The 16,935-nt window shown below is 50.8% G+C and overlaps 1 protein-coding gene across 3 annotated transcripts in view; it reads left to right on the top strand.

Annotated features, from left to right (window-relative positions):
* Positions 1-466: 466 nt before the first annotated feature.
* The window catches only part of SCAI (suppressor of cancer cell invasion), a 538,528-nt gene continuing 522,059 nt past the window's right edge, over positions 467-16,935 (top strand). For 2 of the 3 annotated variants that reach the window (XM_069241742.1, XM_069241741.1), the window contains exons 1-2: positions 478-616; positions 10,372-10,427. The gene's annotated coding sequence lies outside the window, so the exon portion shown is untranslated. Of the gene's footprint in view, positions 617-10,371; positions 10,428-16,935 lie in introns of all 3 variants that reach the window. The other variant, XM_069241740.1, reaches the window with a different exon arrangement.

Genomic DNA, 16,935 nt, shown 5'->3' with positions numbered 1-16,935 from the left:
TTTTCATTTTATGGTCTTTGCCATATTTTTGTGATATTTGTGGACGGATTTTCGGGCTGTGCTCGCGTTCTTACAGCCAAGTGACCCCCTGGTTTGGCTCCCCGAGGCTGCCTCTTTCCATCCAGAAATGTTTGGCCTGTGTTATTAAAGGTTTCTTTCCCTTTCTCTGTCTACGGGTGAATGTGCAGTACATATGGACCTCGGTGCCTCCCACGCTCTAGTGAAAGTGGGGTGTAAAGTGCCCGTGGTGTAAAGTGCCCCTCGCTAGCGCTGCACTCGTGCAGCAGGTACGGGGCACAGTGAAAGGGCCGCGCTGCGCTCCGTGGCCGCGCGGTGGCGCTGCTCCCCCTCCCTGGTCCTCCGTGGTGCAGAACCGGCAGAGGGAAAGGCGATGTGACCGGCAGGCGTCGCGTCCAATGACGTTTCGACAGTTCCGGATTCCGGCGTTCTTATCCAATGAGGGCGCGCGGAGGGAAGCGGTGCCTTCGTGGTAGGTTGCAGAGTACTGCACACAACAGAAGCCTTTGCTGGCTGTTGTCACCGCAGCAGCCTGGGAGTGTGTGGAGCTGCACAGGGGGGCAGGAAGGATCCTGCAGCAGGCCAGGGGCGGCCCCAGGTGAGTGGCAAGGGTGGGGGAGCAGCCTGCACTGCAGCAGCACCATAGCAGCTGCAGGTGAGTGTCACAGGGGAAGGGTCTGCACGGGGGAGGGGCAGTGCAGGGAGCAGACTGCATGCAGGAGCACAGGGCGGAGAGCATCCTGCAGGAGCAGAGGACAGGGTGCAGCCTGCAGGAGCAGAGGGCAGAGAGTAGCCTGCAGCAGCACAGGGGTAGGGAGCAGACTGCATGCAGGAGCACAGGGCTGAGAGCAGCCTACAGGGGCACAGACCAGAAAGACTACAGGAGGACAGGTAGCATCCTGCAGCAGCACAGTGACAGGGAGCTGACTGCATGTAGGAGGACAGGGCAGAGAGCAGCCTGCAGCAGCACAGGGCAGGGAGCAGCCTGCAGCAGCACATGGCAGGGAGCAGCCTGCAGCAGCACAGAGCTGAGAGCATCCTGCAGGACCACAGGGCAGAGAGCAGCCTGCAGGAGCACAGGGCTGAAAGCACCCTGCAGCAGCACAGGGGTACGGAGCAGACTGCATGCAGGAGGACATTTGCAGGGAGCAGCCTGCAGGAGCACAGGGGCAGAGCCCAGAGTACAGGAGGACAGGGAGCATCCTGCAGCACCACAGTGACAGGGAGCTGACTGCAGGAGCACAGGGCTGAGAGCATCCTGCAGGAGCACAGGGCAGAGAGCAGCCTGCAGGAGCACAGGGCTGAAAGCACCCTGCAGCAGCACAGGGGTACGGAGCAGACTGCATGCAGGAGGACATTTGCAGGGAGCAGCCTGCAGGAGCACAGGGGCAGAGCCCAGAGTACAGGAGGACAGGGAGCATCCTGCAGCAGCACAGTGAGAGGGAGCTGCATGCAGGAGCACAGGGCTGAGAGCATCCTGCAGGAGCACAGGGCAGAGAGATCCTGCAGCAGTACGGGAGCAGACTGCATGCAGGGGCACAATGCAGAGAGCAGCCTGCAGCAGCACAGGGCAGGGAGCAGCCTGCTGCATGCAGGGAAGGGGCAGAGAGCATCCTGCAGCAGCACAGAGGTAGGGAGCAGACTGAATGCAGGAGGACATCGACAGGGAGCAGCCTGCAGGAGCACAGGGGCAGATACCAGACTACAGGAGTACAGGGGCAGAGAGAATCCTGCAGCAGCACAGGGAGCAGACTGCATACAAGAGCACAAGGCAGAGAGCAGCCTTCGGCAGCACAGGGTAGGGAGCAGCCTGCAGCAGCACTGGGAGAAGCCTGTTGCATGCAGGGAAGGGGTAGAGAGCATCCTGCAGCAGCTCAGGGGTAGGGAGCAGACTGCATGCAGGAGGACATAGGCAGGGAGCCACCTGCAGGAGCACAGGGGTAGAGCCCAGAGTACAGGAGGACAGGGAGCATCCTGCAGCACCACAGTGACAGGGAGCTGACTGCACGTTGGAGCACAGGGCTGAGAGATCCTGCAGCAGCACAGGGAGCAGACTGCATGCAGGAGCACAAAGCAGAGAGCAGCCTGCAGCAGCATAGGGCAGGGAGCAGCCTGCTGCATGCAGGGAAGGGGCAGAGAGCATCCTGTAGCAGCACAAGGGTAGGGAGCAGACTGCATGCAGGAGGACAGGGCAGAGAGATCCTGCAGCAGCACAGGGCAGAGAGCATCCTGTAGGGACACAGGGGCAGGAAGCAGACTACAGGAGCATAGGGGCAGGGAGCAGACTGCAGGAGCACAGGGACAGGGAGCATCCTGCAGGGGCACAGCAGCAGAGAGCAGCCTGCATCAGCACAGGGAGCAGCCTGCAGCACGCAGGACCACGGGGCAGAGAGTATCCTGCAGCAGCACCGGGGCAGGGAGCACTGTGTAGCAGCACTGGGGCAGGGAGCACTCTTCAGCAACACAGGGGCAGGGAGCATACTGCATGCAGGAGCACATGGCAGAGAGCAAACTGCATGCAGGGGAACATGGCAGAGAGCGTCCTGCAGCAGCACAGGGGCAGTGAGCAACCTTCTGCATGTAGGGAAGGAGCAGAGGACAACTTGCACCACAACAGCACAGTGACAGCCCCAGGGGAGTATGGATGGAGGGAGGAACAGGGCAGAGTCGGGCAGTAGCTTACAACAGCATTGGGTAGAGAGCAGGGCACAGCAGCTGCAAAGGGGATGTGAACGCATGCATTTGCTTAAGCACCCCCAGGTGAGTGCCACAGGAGAGCAGGGGCACATCACTGCCCTGCAGGGGAGAGAGCATCTCACGGTCATGCTGGGATAGCTCCAGGTAGTGTCAAGGTGAGAGGGGTAATAAAGCACCTCAGCGCCTCCTCAGGGTAGTAAGTGCTACATACATGCAATCACAAAGCAGTAACGCATCTGACAGCCTGAAGCAGTAGAGGGTAGATAACAGGCTTCAGTCGTGCAAGCACAACCACTTGTGGGCACAGGAGAAGGGGCTGTGCAGGGCAGAGGTTGCATGCAACAGCACACAAGGCTGAAAGTGGCCTGCAGCAGCTTAATGCAGAGATGGGCTTGCAGCAGTGGCGTGGCAGAGCGCAACCTGCTGCAGCACGTGGGGCAGAGAGAAGCGTGCACTGCAGCAAGACAGTGACACCCACAGCAAAGCATTGAGAGCTTTCTGGTCTGTGCATGGGTAGCTCATGTATTCTGGCACCTGTGGCCTCATATAAGGGGATCCACCCTACAAATAATAACTGGGCTTGATGAGCTACACATGCATGCAACTGGTTGCTATAAGATCCTTAGCTGCCATGGATGAGGGCCTAGGAAGGGACATTTTAAGCTAAAAGAGCTGTATGCAGCAGTAAGAGGAGATGAACAGCATGCAGTGGCAGAGGTGCAGCCCCAGGTGAGGGTCAGAGAACAAGGGCAGCAGCACACAAGCAGAGAAGAGCTTGCAGCAGCACAGTAGAGGCATCTGGTAAGTGTAGAGGCAGCAGGTGCAGTCTGGGCACAAGGTGGAGCTTGCAGGATAACTTGCAGCAGCACTCGGGGCAGGGAGCAGTTTTTAGCTGCAGTACTCGGGGCAGGGTGCAGTTTTTTGCAGCAGCACTCGGGGCAGGGAGCTGTTTTTAGCTGCAGCACTCGGGACAGGGAGCAGTTTTTAGCTGCAGCACTCAGGACAGGGAGCAGTTTTTAGCTGCAGCACTCGGGGCAGGGAGCAGTTTCAGGTCAGGGAGCAGTTTTCAGCTGCAGCACTCGGGGCAGGGAGCAGTTTTTAGCTGCAGCACTCAGGGCAGGGAGCAGTTTTTAGCTGCAGCTCTCGGGGCAGGGAGCAGTTTTTAGCTGCAGCACTCAGGGCAGGGAGCAGTTTTTAGTTGCAGCACTCGTGGCAGGGAGCAGTTTTTAGCTGCAGCACTCGGGCAGGGTGCAGTTTTTTGCAGCAGCACTCGGGGCAGGGAGCTGTTTTTAGCTGCAGCACTCGGGACAGGGAGCAGTTTTTAGCTGCAGCACTCAGGACAGGGAGCAGTTTTTAGCTGCAGCACTCGGGGCAGGGAGCAGTTTCAGGTCAGGGAGCAGTTTTCAGCTGCAGCACTCGGGGCAGGGAGCAGTTTTTAGCTGCAGCACTCGGGCCAAGGAGCAGTTTTTAGCTGCAGCTCTCGGGGCAGGGAGCAGTTTTTAGCTGCAGCACTCAGGGCAGGGAGCAGTTTTTAGTTGCAGCACTCGTGGCAGGGAGCAGTTTTTAGCTGCAGCTCTCAGGGCAGGGAGCAGTTTTAGCTGCAGCACTCAGGGATGGGAGCAGTCTGTTGTACTAAAAGGGGGGCGAGAGCAACCCAGAGAATCAGCATTGAGCGCAGTAGGTGTGTGGCATGCATCATGTGAGAGAGGGCACCAGAGACACAGAAGGGTCCCCAGTGGTATAATAACATTCAGCAGAGGTATCGAGACAGAGGGAAACAAGGGGGTGGACACATCTCTCCATGTCACCCATTTCTGACCCTTTCACCTGCAAGTCGTTGCTATCATTTGTGTTACATTAATTAGATTAGTGGAAACAACCAAAGACTACAAGACCCAGAATGCATTAGGGTTGTTACATTAAAGCCCTGGATTGAAGTTAGCATATGTGATGAACGTGTGGGCTCCTAGCGGTAGAGAGCAACATGGTGAAATGAATATCCTGCACAGAGGGAGGGAGTCTGAGGCCTCACAGAGGGTAGTCCTGAGGCAGCACAGTGTAGTCTTGAGGCAGCACAAAGTGTAGTCTTGAGTCCCCACAGGGTGTAGTCTGAGTCCTCACAGAGTGTAGTCCGAGGCCCTATAAAGTGTAGCCCGAGGCCCTATAGAGTGTATTCTGAGTCCTCACAGAGTGTAGCCCGAGGCCCTATAGAGTGTAGCCTGAGGCAGCATAGAGTGTAGAGGCCCTACAGAGTGTAGTCTGGGGCATCGTAGAGTGTGGAGGCCCTATAGAGTGTACTCTGAGGCAGCACAGTGTAGAGGCAGCACAGTGTAGAGGCAGCACAGTGTAGAGGCAGCACAGAGTGTAGTCTGAGGCAGCACAGAGTGTAGTCTGAGGCAGCATAGAGGTTAGAGGCAGCACAGAGTGTAGTCTGAGGCGGCATAGAGTGTAGAGGCAGCATAGGGTGTAGAGGTAACATAGAGTGTAGTATGTGGCAGCATAGAGTTTAGAGGCAACATAGAGTGTACTCTGAGGCAGCATAGAGCGTAGAGGCATCATAGAGTGTAGAGGCCCTATAGAGTGTAGTCTGAGGCAGCATAGAGGGTAGAGGAAGCATAGAGGGTAGAGGCAGCATAAAGTGTAGTCTGAGACAGCATAGAGTGTAGAGGAAGCATAGAGGGTAGAGGCAGCATAAAGTGTAGTCTGAGACAGCATAGAGTGTAGAGGAAGCGTAGAGGCAGCATAAAGTGTAGTCTGAGGCAGCATAGAGGGTAGAGGCAGCATAGAGTGTATTCTGAGTCCTCACAGAGTGTAGCCCGAGGCCCTATAGAGTGTAGCCTGAGGCCGCACAGAGTGTAGTCTTCTGAGGCCTCACATAGTGTAGTCTGAGGCGCCACAGGGTGCAGTCTGAGGCTGCACAGGCTGTAGTTGGAGACAGCCCCGGGCTAGAGAGTCCCAGTAGAGGGAGAGAGTCTGAGAAAGCACAGAGTGTAGAGGCAGCATAGAGTGTACTCTGAGGCAGCACAGAGTTTAGAGGCAGCATAGAGTGTACTCTGAGGCAGTAGTGTAGAGGCAGCATAGAGTGTAGAGGCAGCATAGAGTGTAGTCTGAGGCAGCACAGAGTGTACTCTGAGGCAGCACATAGTGTACTCTGAGGCAGCACATAGTGTACTCTGAGGCAGCATAGAGTGTAGTCTGAGGCAGCATAGAGTGTAGAGGCAGCATAGGGTGTAGAGGTAACATAGAGTGTAGTTTGTGGCAGCATAGAGTGTAGAGGCCCTATAGAGTGTAGTCTGAGGCAGCATAGAGGGTAGAGGAAGCATAGAGGGTAGAGGCAGCATAAAGTGTAGTCTGAGGCAGCATAGAGGGTAGAGGCAGCATAGAGTGTAGTCTGAGGCAGCATAGAGTGTAGAGGCAGCATAGAGTGTAGTCTGAGGCAGTAGAGTGTAGAGGCAGCATAGAGTGTAGAGGAAGCATAGAGGGTAGAGGCAGCATAGAGTGTAGTCTGATGCAGCATAGAGTGTAGTCTGATGCAGCATAGAGTGTAGTCTGAGGCAGCACAGAGTGTAGAGGCAGCATAGAGTGTAGTCTGAGGCAGCATAGAGTGTTGTCTAAGGCAGTAGAGTGTAGAGGCAGCATAGAGTGTAGTCTGAGGCAGTAGAGCGTAAAGGCAGCATAGAGTATAGTCTGAGGCAGCATAGAGTGTAGTCTGAGGAAGTAGAGTGTAGAGGCAGCATAGAGTGTAGTCTGAGGCAGCATAGAGTGTAGTCTGAGGCAACATAGAGTGTAGTCTAAGGCAGTAGAGCGTAGAGGCAGCATAAAGTGTACTCTGAGGCAGCATAGAGTGTAGTCTGAGGCAGTACCAGGCTAGAGAGTAGCCTACCCCAGGTAACCTGCAGAAAGACGTGGCAGGGGTGCAACAATGCACTTTGCATCGCCACAGCGGACAGAAAGCAGTTTATAGAAGCACCGGGGACGGACAGCAGTTTATAGAAGCACAGGGGACAGAGAGCACTTTATGGAAACACCGGGGACAGAGAGCGGTTTATAGAAGCACCGGGGACAGAGAGCAGTTTATGGAAACACCGGGGACAGAGTGGTGTTTATAGAAGCACCGGGGACAGAGAGCAGTTTATGGAAACACCGGGGACAGAGTGGTGTTTATAGAAGCACCGGGGACAGAGAGCAGTTTATGGAAACACCGGGGACAGAGTGGTGTTTACAGAACCACCGATGACAGAAAGCAGTTTATAGAAACACCGGGGACAGAGAGCAGTTTATGGAAACACCGGGTACAGAGAGCAGTTTATAGAAACGCCGGAGACAGAGAGCAGTTTATGGAAACAGCGGGGACAGAGAGCAGTTGATAAAAGCACTGGGGACAGAGAGCAGTTTATGGAAACAGAAGGCACAGAGAGCAGTTTATGGAAACACCGGGGAAAGAGTGGTGTTTATAGAAGCACCGGGGACAGAGAGCATTTGATAGAAGCACTGGGGACAGAGAGCAGTTTATGGAAACACCGGGTACAGAGAGCAGTTTATTAAAACAGCGGGGACAGAGAGCAGTTGGTAGAAACAGCGGGGACAGGCAGCAGTTTATAGAAGAACAGGGGACAGAGGGCAGTTTATGGAAACACCGGGGACAGAGTGGTGTTTATAGAAGCACCTGGGACAGAGAGCAGTTAATAGAAGCACTGGGGACAGAGAGCAGTTTATGGAAACACCGGGGACAGAGGGCAGTTTATAGAAACGCCGGGGGCACAGTGGTGTTTATAGAAGCACCGGGGACAGAGAGCAATTGATAGACGCACTGGGGACAGACAGCAGTTTATGGAAACATCGGGTACAGAGAGCAGTTTATGGAAACAGCCAGGTCAGAGAGCAGTTGGTAGAAACAGCGGGGACAGGCAGCAGTGTATAGAAGCACAGGGGACTGACAGAAGTGTATAGAAGCACAAGGGACTGACAGAAGTTTATAGAAGCATTGTGAACAGAGCACAGGGGCACCTGGGGGCAGGTAACTCGGTGGTTCGCTGCAGATCAGGGAGCATCACTTGCAGTAACCAGGACATGCACCGTCTGCAGCACATTATACTGGGCAGACCCAGCCCAGGGGCACAGGGGCGGCCTCTATTGCTGCTTGCCCGAAGGGGTTAAGCGGTACACAACCAGACTTGGGTAGGTGTGGCTGGGGCAGGGTCAGTGAATAGCACATGCGTGTTGCACGGGATTGTCTAGTACTGCAGGGAAATGCCCCCCTAACGTCTCCTTTGTGGGGCTTTATAGTGACTGCACCCCTCAGCCGATTGTTGGGAACGCCCACGTTTGACCCTCCAGGGGACACCCAAGTGTGTCGTCACCTGCTAAGGACTCCTGGGCACCCCCTTCCGTGGATGCTCAGGGTGTCTCTTCTCACTCACCCAGGTGTCACTTCTGTAGATCCCCAAGTTCACCTGTCTGAAGGAGCCCAGATAGCTCTTATTGGACTATGTGACTGCTCTTCCTCGAAGCTCCACCTGTCATGGCCCAAAGGTGGTGACAGTGTGAGGCTTCAGGGCGCCCAGCTGGACACTCAACCATCCCTCCATCACCTGATGCTAAACATAGAAGGCCCATGCGCATCCCTGTCCGCCACTGCGAGCCTCTTCCATGTGTCCTCATTGTGTGTCCCAAACTATAGCGCCTCAGTCTGACGTTTGCAGCAGGTGGGTGAATGCAAGTTTATACGTGCTTAGAAGGAGCCTGTGCGTGTGCCTCGACAGAGGGACTCAAAGCGCTGCTGGTGTTGGGTTTGACTCTGGAGATGCGCTGCAAGGCGGTTCAGCACCACCTGACGTGTGGCTCTTCCCTCTGCCAGTGAGTGCTCTACACACGTTTGTGAAATTACATTGGCAGCCTATCCTGGTCCCAGGGGGTGCGCATTGTCTGTCCGTGTCTTACTGCGACCCTTTCACAAAAAAGCATCCACCGGTCCGGACCGTCCGGAAAATACTGGATTCTGTCTCGGTCGAGAGGAGAAGTAGTGGTGGGACCAGAGCTGGTAAAGCAGTAGTTCTCACCCTCTCTCTTTCTCGCTCTCTCCCTCTCCCTCCCCTCTGTCTTTCTCTCTCCCTCTCTTACTATCTTTCTTTCTCCCTCGCCCCTTGTTTCTCTCTCCCTTTCTCTTTCCCCATCTCTTTCCCCTCCTCCCTCTTTCTCTCTCCCCCTCGCTCTTTCTCACTCTCCCTCCCCCCTCTCTCTCTCCCTCCGTCTCTCTCTTTTTTCTCTCTCTCCCTCCGTCTCTTTCTCTCTCTCCCTCCCCCTCTTTCTCTCTCTCCCTCCCCCTCTGTCTCTCCTTCTCTCCCTCACTGCCCATCTTGCTCTCTCCCTCTCCCCTCTTCTCTGCCCTTTGTTTCTCCCTCCCCTTCTCTCTTCCGCTCTCCCCATCTCTCTCTCCCCTCCTCCCTCTTTTTTTCACCCCTTCTCTATCGTCCCTTCTCGCTCTCACCCTTTGCTTTCTCCTTCCCTCTGTATTTTTTTCTCTCTCTCTCACCGCCACTGTTTCTCTATCTACCTTTCTCTCCCTTTCACTCTCTGCTTCTCCCCTTCTCTCTCCTTCTTTCAACCTCTCCATTCTCTCTCCTCTTTTCTTCTCTCTTCCTCTCTTCTCCTTCCATCTCTCTCAAATTCTCACCTTCTCTCTCTGTCTTTTCTTTCTCTCCCTGCCCTCTCTTTCTTCCTTTTCCTGTCGCTCCCTTTTTCTTCCCCTCTTTATCTCTCCCTTCTATTCCTCTCTTCCCTTCCTCTTCCTCTCTCCCCTTTCTCTCCCTCTCTGCCCCCCGTTATCTGTCTCCCTCTCTTGCCCCCTCCGTCTCTTCCTCTCACCGTCTCCCCGTACCCTCTCTCTCTTTTCCTGGGGAGTCCCTCCATTTCTCGGCAGTCATTGCTAAGGTGATGGGGGTGAGGCTGAAGGGTTCTCTTGTCCGTATGCCACGAATGTCCTATATGTGCATCATTGTTGTATAAAGTGTAGTGGTTTCCTGCCCACACTAATCAGGTCCTCTCTCTCGGTGATGTACAAGGCTTGTCGTGTATTGATAGTTCGAAACATTATGTTTTATCATCAAAACACACATCCATCAAAACAATTAAAACAAATGAGTAAAGCAGACTACTTCAGATAGGTATTGTCGTCGTTATCTGTTGTAACATGTTTTTAATTGTTTTGATGGATGTATTTTTGATGATGAAACAGTGTTTCCAACTATCAATAAACAATACCATACGATATAAAATGTCAAAAGGTGTCTAGAATAAAGAATACGGTGGGTAGGAGAGGATCCCGGGGAGGGGTTGCAGAGACCAGCCCCCGCAGCCTTGCATAAGACGGGAGGAGGGGGGGTCGCGTCCCCTTTACACACCTCACGCTCCGGCGGAGATGCCAGGCTCACGGGAATGAAAAAATACCAATTCTCCCGGGAGGCAAAGAGCGCTCCATCGCCTGGATATTTCTCTGCAAAATCCATTGTACTGTGTGCATGCACCCCGGTGGCGGCTCCTGAGCGCCCCCTCTCTCCGGATCCCTAAGGTTACTCACTAGATCCCTCAGATCCGCGCGGCACTTGATCGGGGGTGCCTTCCCTGTGTTTAATGACCCCCCATTTCCATTGTCTCTAGAGCCGTGCAGCGGAAACGAGGACAGCGCATCATTCCCACCGGTGAGGCGGACAGAGGTAAGTCTCTCACGTCGCCCGAGCTCTCGCCCCGACCAGCCATCCAGTAATTATTGATTGCATGTGGTATCGGAGATAAATCGATGAGGAGCATGCCTGCGTAGAATACAACAGAGAGAGTGTGTGGAATCGCTTTGCACCCCGCTCGGCAGCCTCTTTGTCTCACATCCGGGGCAGAATTTGTGTTTGGAGGATTTTTTTGTCCTGACTGTGCATGTTGTATAGAGTATGCATTGTACGGACGTCTAGTGGCATTCAGATAAAACTGGCAATTCTGCATTCGCAGTTCTGCAGCTGCCGGGGGAGGCTCCCACGAAATGCCACATCATTATTTTAAGATTGAGTATGTTTCATGCATTCCTAACTTGTTGTCCAGGTGTGTGTGTCTCTCTCGCTCGCTTAGATGTAGTATTCAGAAGCATGGCGGTATAAAACAGGTGTGAGTGCATGACCCGTCATCTAACCAAGCTGTAAATGTTACCTCTGTCGCGCTGATGCTGGTATCTTCGCTGTGCTGCAAACTTCCATAAACCGTATGTTATTCGTCACTGGGGCTCATAAGAGAGGGGTGCACTCCCCATCTCACACGTCTGCTTCCGACTTCCCATTCTCCGCTAGAGTCAGGCTTGTTTGGGGCATCGCTGAGTTTCATATCCAATTTTCCTGTTTTTTTTTTTTTTTCATTTTGTTATGCTTCTCATTATTCCAGTTTTCAATTATTAAATCATAATCGCGCTTGACATTTTTTATTTTATTTTCCCGCTCTCACCAAGAGCCCTTTGATTCGCCCCCCTCTTCCAAGTTCGCCGAAGTGGTGGTAGGACAGACTAGGCGGCTTTGCAGTCCAGGTCCCGCGAGATGTCCGACCAGTGGCTGTGGCCCCACCAGCCTTAAGGTCTGGTAGGCCCTGCGAAGATTGTCCAAAGCTCCTCCAGGCCATGTGTTGCTCCAACTTGTTCAGCCAGGTCGGTGGCAGGATTTTTGTTTTGTAACAGAATCCTGTGATCTCTTGTGTACCTCCAGCTTCTTGAGGGTGTTCAGATGATGCAATGGAGGGAGGTCTGACCCCTGTGTGATGAGACAGGCTTAGGTTGACCTCCCCGATCCAGGTATTTTGGTAGGGATGTTCCCTCAGCTTCCTTTGGTAACTGGTGGTTTCTCAGTTGATTGATGCCGAGTGTGCCTTGATCACAGGTCTCTTTTCAACAACCATCTTGGACACCCTGAGTACCGGGCAGATTCCTGTCCATGTAGAATAGGAGTTTACTGATTGGTTGTTGCCAAAGTAGGAGGCAGCCATGACAACGTAGTTGTTAGCAAAGTGGGCATTTGTTTCTGACTAATGGCTTTACACCCATCATGTTTTAGACAGTACTTTGAAAGTGTAGGTGGGCAGTTCCCTGTCTTAGAGACATTGGGCCCGATTGCTGTGCGCAGAAAGGGTACCCCGCCACCTGAAGATCCGCTGCCTTATTTAGAGTCATGCAGACCTTCAGTATATCAGCGGCGGGGACTACTTGCTGACATACACCTCCATCGGAGTTTTTGCCATTTATCTGCCCGCCCTGTTCAGAGTGAACAAGCAAATGGCGTGTTTTACTTTCAGACACTTCAATCCAAAATGTGGGGGTGAGTGAAAGTACAAATATTTTAATGACCCCCCCCCCATGCCATTGGAGAAAAGACCCATTGTGAAGGAGTGCATTTTTTGTTACAAAAAAAATCTGCTTTGGGATTTTCTTTTTGAAAATAAAAAAATAATTAAAAGTGTGCTGTCCCGCCCCGTTATGTTAATGCAGCCGGACTGCACATTTTCTATGTAATATGTCCGCTGGATCAACGGACATCTCTGACTACAGCGAGCGGAGTTCCCTCGACATGTCGGTCATATAGAAGTTCACCATGCCGATGGAATATACTCCGCCTGCCGCACTCGAAGTCAGGTCCTTTGTGTTATTTCCATGATTTTATCATCAAAACTAGCCCCACTGGATACCACATATAACTGTTCAGAAAGGTGATCTAGATAAATTCGTGCATCGTGCAAGTTTTTTTCTCATTTGGATTGCCTACGTGATCTCTTCAAATTGGTGTTCTGGCCACTGGCTTGCTTGCTGGTGATATTTGGCCTTCAGCTGTATCTGAACAAAATGTTTGTGGGCCATAATCTGCCAAGAGAAGCGTAGGAGTAAGGGTTCGGACTCCCACAAAGTGATAAAACTTGGGTCCGGGCACCAGATCGATAGGTCTGTTGTCGCATTCATGTTGCAGCTACACAAAATGCAATAATGGCCGTAGGATGTGAGTCTGACTGATTACAAACTCTTCATGATTGAAATTTCATTTTATAACGTTTGTCAAGGGAACATCTGGTAGGCCAGCGGTGTTGGCCTGGTTTTCACAAACCTTTAAATTCCATGTCACTCCTTCGAACATTGGCTGATGTCATTGGAAGTCGTGGCTGCCATGTAGCTTGTTCAACATGTTTCATGTTTGTATGTACTTCATTCCTTTTAAGACACTCTTGCCTTGCTTGAGGGAAGACAGAGGGCCTTCCTTACCTTAACAAGAGTGTGGCAGTGGGTGAGCTAGAACAGTGGTTCCCAACCTATTGTGGACCCCCACTTTCTCATTACTGGAACCCGGGGAACCCACTGAATTTTTATTGGAGTCCCGGGATCCCCCCACTGACTCAGTACTGAAAGCTGGGGACCTAATCTGTTAATGCTATTTGATTTTCTAAGCAGTCGTGGACCCCCTGAGGAGGCTTTGCGGACCCCCAGGGGTCCCCGGACCATAGGTTGGGAACCAGTGAAGAAACAAAGTTGAAAATGAGAGTTAAACTTGTATACTTAAATTTTCTACCAGAAAGAATAAAGTGCAATTGAAACGTGTCCAGATGCACAGAATTCCCAAAGAGAGGAAGATGCAAGTGAAAGGAACTGGAATTAGAAAGGCAAAGGGAGTAGTGAAGGAGTGTAGCAGGAAGGAGAGCGTAGAGGTGGGTATGGGGGTTGAGTGAAAGATGTAGTGGAGAAGAAACCTTAAATACATTTTCAGCTGATAAAAGGACATTTGGAAAAGATTATTTGAGAGATGGGTAGTTGTATAAGTGGTGGTGAAGAATCGAGGATTAAGCACTCCACAGAAGGTTGTAAAGGAAACAAGCCATAGAAGTTGGAAAATTTGGAGTTGAGTAAGAAAAGACGTCAAGATACAGTTTGAGGCAGTAGTTGAGGTGTAAAACGAAGGGCTGTGAGGAAAAAATCTATAGTCAATGGAAGGGAATGACGGACGAGGCCTGGAGTCCACAGTTGAGATCTTCTGGAGCAAGGATGGAGATGGAAGCAAAGAATTTAGAAGGAGAATCAAAGGTGGCCCCCAGGTTGTGAGTAGTGGGGGATCGCAGTAGGAGGGCTGAGGGGTGGAATTCGAAGGAAGGTAGAAAAGAGAGAGGGCAAGCAAGTCGAAGTGGAAAAGAAGAACATTTCACTCTATCTTAAATCACTTGACGGAGCGAAAGCATGGGCACCTGGAGGATTAGAAAACTGAAAGGTGTGTAGGAGCCGTCAAAGAATGAAGAAAGAGATCTGAGAATGACTGATGAAAAGAGGGATGGTCAAACTATAGGCAGAATTAAGATATTCAGAAATGGAAAGGGAGGGGATGTTTATTCTTGTTGCATGCCAACAGATCAAAAAAAGCTGCAGGCACGGTTAGGTTAAATCAATAAAGAGAATAAATGTGGCTTGAAAAATAGGGGCAGACCCCTGAGTGGTTTAATCCCGCGGTGAGGGAGAGGGCAGAGAGCCTTGAAGAAAGAGTGAGTTAGATGAGTTCAGTGGTCTCAGGTCAGTTTCTGGTGGTGCTGTTCTTTAAAATGACCACCACCAAAAAGTCACTGTTGCTGTTCACACCTTTCACCGATGAAAACATACTTTTCGTGTCAAACGTTTGTAAAAACAGTATTGTAAACCATTGCATTGTCTTGCTAAATGAAAAGTATGTGAAATGCTGTCAAAATGTGTTAGCTACAGAAGGTTTGTATTTGTCAAGTGCTGTGTGCACCACGTGTGCCCCTGAGACTTTTCTTTCAGTAAACCAGCTTTGTCATATTCACCAGGCATGGGACAGTCGGTCATTGATGTTTCTGCCAAACCATTCATGCACATCTTAATTTCATAATATATTTTTTAAGTGCCCGTAGCACAGATAAAATGGGGTTCTTGCTCTAGAAGGATTTGTCCGTCCCCTGTTTCACAGTGTGAGAAGCTGGTGGACCAGGCGGTGCGAGAAGCCCACCCAGTTAAGCATTCCTTGGCCGCTTATAATGGGCTCCGTGAGGGGTTCCACAGTGCATTTCTCATGTATCAAGGCCATCAACCAATGAGAATGGAGGTGCAGGAGGTTGGAGTGCATCTCAGTTCTTCAGCGCCTTGTGCTGCGCTTTCCATAGCAAGCAAAATGTAAAGCTCTGTTCACTCTGCTTTTCTCCAGAACCTTCCTGTGAGATCAATTATTTTAGCTCAGTTGTGTCACAAAAAATCAAAATTGTTGGCCATTATCAGGGAAGACGTTCACGTAGACCTAGAAATTTTCTGCTGTCCTCCGTGACATCTCCATCATTCTCAAATGTCTCCAATAATAGGTTAAAAATCCACAAAATCGAGGAAATTCTTAACCAGGGGCATCAGAATATAATACTCATCCATTATATATATTTCATGTGTTGGTTTGGCTCAGGGTTTTACAATGATTCATTGCTGTTCAATATTTATCTTTTTAAGTAGATGCTGTTGTGCAACTCAGTACTGAAACGAGTGAAAATTGGAAAGAGTGCCCCAAAACGGTGTTATCCCGCCCCCTCTCTTCCATCAGAGGCTGTGATGCTGATCCAATGTGTTCGGCTGACAGTCTGCAATGTCTGACAATAACCTTCATGGTTGCTTTTGCCCCAGGATATTCATTTCTCCCTTGATAGACCCTCAATGGGCAAAAAAAGCTATTAACACGTAGGACTGACTTCCCACACGCGGTTACCAGAGACCAGGTTTGTAAAATGTGCAGTATTGTGTACCTCGCAGTCAAGTCCCTGTTGTATTGGTCTGTTGTGCATAGGGGATCTTTCTGATTTTAATTGGATATCCTGTTTTACCTTCAAGCCCTAGTCATTAAACGGCAGACAGGCCCACTTTCCATTTTCAGACTCCTGACTGTTTTATATTTTCAGGGTGGACCATGAGGTAGGAAATAAATGTATCTGGACCTAATTTTTATTTAGTGGCAGTACAGCATACACAAACAAGCATTCGCAATGCAACAGGTCTCGTGTTTGCTCATGTTAGACCTATGAGCGTTGTAAACTCTCAACCAGACTTTTCTTGCCACATAAACTAATAATGAAAAGTAAAACAGTTTCACATGTGCGAGCCGATGGTCGCCATGACATGCAAAGCGCTCGACTTCTGCCCAGCGAGATCGCGCTGTGCAGGAAATGAAAAGATAAATGAGTCCGGAAAACTTGCTGAAAACAAGGAGCCTCGTATGTTTTCAGTAGTTTACCGGTGCGCTCGAGGCGGGCTAAACCCCTGAAAAGGCATGACGTGTGCATGCCTTTCACTAATGAAATCAAGCAAACTTTAAAAGGCAAGCCCATGAACCAACCAAACTGATGGGCGTGGTTAAAATCCCACAGAGAGATTACAACAGGGGCCAGAGCGCTTGCGCGCGCTGGATCCTAAAAAAGAGAGCAGAGACGTGTTTCCTCCTTATGCATCCTCCCAATTAGCGACACTTAAACACACAAAATAGGTTAAGGAGGAGAGGCTTCTCCTTCTTAGACCATTTTGTGTGTTTAAGTACTGCATGATGCCCTTTTACTTAATTGGCTAATGTGTAATATCTTTCCACCAGTCACCATAGGCCTACTATTGGTTCCACTTGTTTTTCGACATTTTTTGTTTTTGTTTATTCCTTTATTAATTTTGATACAGTACAGTTAATATTGCAGAAAGATCTCTTAATGCCATGCAGTGCTTACTGGTAGTTCCATCTCTAACATACATCATCGTTCTCCTCCCCCCCCCCCAAAATCAGGAATCCTATAAACAAAAAGAAGCAGGTCTTACTGACTGTAGAAGCTGACATGGATGTCTAAGTCAGTCTATGAGTTCTTGTTTCCATGGGTTTGTTGTCGTGTGTGGTATCGTCGACACACAGTATAAGATTTGCTTAGTTAAGAAAGGTTAGAATCCAAAGTCTTTGCATGTTAAATGATGATGTGAGATAGTCTTTGAACCTTTCACATAGATGTGGTTTTCACGCTCCCTCTAAATAAGCCCTAGCTGACACTTCATGACTGAATGAAAATTCAGCTTCCTGATCCACGTGTCTGAACCGGTTTCTGCAGGCATAGCATCTGCGCAGCAGGCATTAAAGTTCCATTATATGTAGTTTTAAGGACCAAACCGTCTGCAGTAACTAATCGTATTGAGGATATTCCCTGGCT

Source organism: Pleurodeles waltl, chromosome 6 (assembly GCF_031143425.1).
Source record: "Pleurodeles waltl isolate 20211129_DDA chromosome 6, aPleWal1.hap1.20221129, whole genome shotgun sequence".
NCBI classification, from domain to species: domain Eukaryota; kingdom Metazoa; phylum Chordata; class Amphibia; order Caudata; family Salamandridae; genus Pleurodeles; species Pleurodeles waltl.
The sequence above is the reverse complement of the archived record's forward strand: the minus strand, read 5'-3'. Positions and strand labels throughout refer to the sequence as shown.